Source organism: Mytilus californianus, unplaced genomic scaffold (genome assembly GCF_021869535.1).
Source record: "Mytilus californianus isolate M0D057914Y unplaced genomic scaffold, xbMytCali1.0.p SCAF_7, whole genome shotgun sequence".
Classification (NCBI taxonomy): Eukaryota; Metazoa; Mollusca; class Bivalvia; order Mytilida; family Mytilidae; genus Mytilus; species Mytilus californianus.
This window is the reverse complement of record NW_026262723.1, coordinates 111,301,293-111,305,620: the sequence shown is the minus strand read 5'-3', so window position 1 is coordinate 111,305,620 and position 4,328 is coordinate 111,301,293.

Genomic DNA, 4,328 nt, shown 5'->3' with positions numbered 1-4,328 from the left:
TTCTGTTAGTTGTTTTTACCATTTTATTGAAGAAGTTGAAGTATCTGACAATTTTAATTATAGTTTTAGTGAACTTGCTGTAGAAAATGTTACATCACACGTAGACATTATGATTAGCCCAAGTTGTTATTTTAATATTCATCTCCACATGAATGCTAGAACCAGTTTCCATGCTGGAGGTATTTGACAATTGAATGTGTAAATCATAAATTTGTCATTTTGTGAGAGACTATAACAAAAACTGGAGGCTTCCTGGTTCCTGAATTGCTCATCTGGCAGAAATATGCATCATTTAAATCTTTAGCAACAGTGGCAGCAATCATACACACACAAAGTATGATTTTGTGTCTCTATAATTCAATAATTACCCTTCTCAATCTGAACTACACTCAAAAATGGGAAAAATTGTCATTTACAGGCAATGATTCTTATAAGGAGTCCATCGAAAATTTTGTTCATCTTAATTATTTGTATATCTTGGCTTGTTGATCATTTTTGTTTGCATGTGCAATTTCTCTCTATTATAGTTTTCAAGATGATACCAATAGCCAAAACCCCAAAAATTGGTATAAATTAGGTGGAGGGTTGAGCATTAAAAAATGTGTGAAACCTGTAAATCAGTGGTTGTTGGTTGCAGTCTGTCGATTGTTTTTTGTTGTTTTATAATAAATCAGGCTGTTAGTTTTCTTGTTTCATTTTTTAAAGGCCTTTTATAGCTGACTAAATGGTATAATCTTTGCTAATTGTTGAAGGCCTTGAGGACTTGTAGCGTCTTGCAACCACAGCATCTGGACTTGAGTAGATAGTTGTCTCATTGGCAATCATAATACATCTCCTTTATTAATATACCAGTATAATCATTTAAGGGCAATACCTCTTTTAGGAGTCCATTGATGATTTCAGTTGTGTAGAGTTAATTGTAGATCTTCTCTTGCTATCATTTTGTTGTTTATACCGTTTCAATACCCCAAAAGTAGGGTAAAACAGTCATGCAAGGAAATTTATTCGAATAAAGAGTCAAATGACTATATTTCTGACAAGAAGAAAGAATGGTAGATCATGATGTGCTGAACTTTTTTCTCTGATAATTTTCAAAATTTAACATGATTTTACCCCGTTCTCATACTTATAGCCACAAATACAGTGTTATTTTTTGCATGGTATGTATACAAGCCACATTTTTTCTAAATAAGATGCATGAAGGATGATTGCGGTCAAGTTTGGTTCAGATTTGCAGTTAGTTTGTTTACAAGGTGATCTCATAATTACCAGAATTTGATATATCAGTGGTTATTAATGAGGGAAAAACTATTTGAAGCCAGTTTTTGTAAACCATGTTAATAGTTTTTAAAGATTTTCTAGAGGGTTCAACTTAAGTAGATTTCAGTAGCATTTTCATTCTAGGGTACCCATTATTGTCGAGCTTGCAAAATTTATTTCGTGAAAGCAAGACATAGCAATCCTAGATTCCGTCAGCGTTGTCAACATTTAGGTTCAGTCTGTGGTTAAACCTACATGGAATTTTATGAAATTTTGAGAGAAGCGGGTTTATTTTTTTATTTACAGTTAACATTCAGATTTAGTCCGAGGTTAAAAGTTTTTCAGTCATCAATAACTTTGTCAAACCTTCATAGAATTTTGTGTTGGACAGAAGCTTTTTTATGACCAAAATACAGCATCCAGAGCGAAATTTTGAAAATATTTATTTTTATTTTTCTGTATTTTTCTGATAAATGGACTTAAGTTTTTTATGCCCCATCTAGGGGTAATTTGTTTTTCGGTCTGTGCATCCCTCCGTTTGTCCGTCTGTCCCGCTTCAGGTTAAAGTTTTTGATGAAGTTGAAGTCCAATTTTACAGTCCACTGAACATAGAAAATGATACTGTCCCGCTTCAGGTTGAAGTTTTTGGTCAAGGTAGTTTTTGATGAAGTTGAAGTCCAATCAACTTGAAACTTAGTACACATGTTCCCTATGCTATAAACTTTCTAATTTTAATGCCAGATCTATAAGAGTTTTGACCCCAATTTCAGTCCACTGAACATATTTTTCACTCTATTCGGCCCTGCCTTTTTTTACATAAATTGTCATACTGCCTTTTTTTTTTCAAAGTTGCTCATCTAGCCTTTTTTTTTATTCAAAACTCCTGTCCTGCCTTTTTTTTCAAATTTCATCCTAGCCCCCCATAAAAATCAAATGGTAGCTTCCTTACTGTTAAGATTCAGATATAGTCTGAGGTTTAAGTTTTTTTTTACATAGATAACTTTGTCAAACCTACATTGAATTAAATGAAATTTGGACAGAAGCTCGTTTATGACCAAAAGACAGTATCTAGAGCAAATTTTTGAAAATATTTATTTTTATTTTCCACTATTTACTGATAAATGCACTTAGTTTTTTACAGTTAACAAGTAGATCCAGTCTGGGGTCAAAGTTTGTTACATATCAATTACTTTGTCAAACCTACAGAGTTTTATGAAACTTTGGCAGAAGCCTTTTAATGATTAAGGGATGTCTGAAGTAAACCTTTGAAAATATTTTTTAATTTTAATATTTTTCTGATAGATGGACTTTGTTTTTTACAGTTTACATTACAGACAATCTGGGATTAAATTTTTTTGACATGATAAATTTATAAACCTTCATGGATTGTTATTAAACTTGGACAGAAGCTCATTTTCATGACCAAGAAAAAGCATCTAAAGAAAAAGTTATTTTTTTTTTAAATTCTGTATTTTACGAATACATGGACTCACTTTTTATGTCAACATTACTTTTACACTGACAGCAGCAATCGCAGGCGAGACAGAGGGTTCCTTGGAACCCCTTACAAATTTTTTTGGGACTATTTTATCTCTCCTGGGAAACCATTTCCATAATAGAAATCTTTCTATCATTCAAATAGGTGCTCTCTACAGCCGTTCAAATACTAGTGAAACTACCATTTAAAATGTCACTTCAAATTGCAAACCATAGGTAGTGCAACCCTAGTCGTTTCAGTCTGTTTCATTTTCACTATATTTAACAAAAGTTGTACCCTTTATAAAGAATGTTGCTACGTAAAGTTTAATTATCTGGTACATTGTCAAAAACTATCCAAATGGGAAAACAAAAGTGAAGCTGCACATCTTCAATGTTTACCATATTCTTGCAAGGCCTGCTGGATTCCCAGAAAAATTTTTGACACTGAAACTGATATTATTCAAAGAAAAAAAATGGGTGCCATTGGGAGTAGAAATTGCTTACCCTTCAGCAACACTGGAGTTAACCCAGTTTTGTTTGTGGGGTTTGTTTTAGTCAATCCTAAATTTTGTTTGGACTGTTGTTTGTCTTTCATTACTTTTTCTATTGGACTGATTGGCTTCCCTTCTTTTTTTTCTATAAAAACTTTAATCAATTTGAACTCTCAAGTTTTATGTCCCATATGTATTAATGTCAAATGGCAGTTCACCAATTTCAGTTCCATATCTAGTGGAATGGCTAAGGAAAAGTGATTTTTTTACACTTTTGTAATGAATTATTGCTTATGTTGGTGAGTTAAACTGTTTGACACACAGCTTTTAAGATATTTTCACATGGAGTTTATTTTGTAATTGGTCTGCTTCCTCAAAATTTATATTAGTACAACATTTGTGCTCCCATTTATTTTAACTAAAATGAGCATGGCAAAATAATATGAAGTCGGAGAGGTTCCAAACCTTACTTTATAGTTGTATTTTTTTCAAACAATATAAATAACAGCATCATACAAATTTTCATTTTGGTGATTTACAGGACAGCATAACACATCAAAATAACTCCTAGGAAAGTCATCTTATAATAATTTTTTGTGGATATGCACATCTACATATCATGTCCTTATTATCTATAAAGTTTCATGAAATTCTGTTATGGTTTCAGAGGAGTTGCGATGACAAGAACAGGACTGACAGACAAGTCAAAAACATCATACCCTACGGAAACAAGTTTCGTGGGGTATAAATAGAAGATGTACGATTGCCAATGAGACAACTCTTCACCAGACATGACAAAAAATTAACAACTATAGTACAGCCTTCAACAATGAGCAAAATCCATACTGCACAGCAAACTATAAAAGGCCCCGAAATGAAGTTGGTCTCTTCCTGTTCATTTAAGTTCCTTATATCATGCAACATGTTAAAAACTTTGGTCTTAACTGGTCTTTTCTTATTCATTGTAATTATTCACTTTCTCGTCAATACCAATATCGTGGACAGCTGGCTAAAGCATCACAGTAAAGACTTGTGGTTGTTTTGAGTAGCATTTAATAAAAAAACAAATAGGCATATCACATAAAAGAAACTATAATG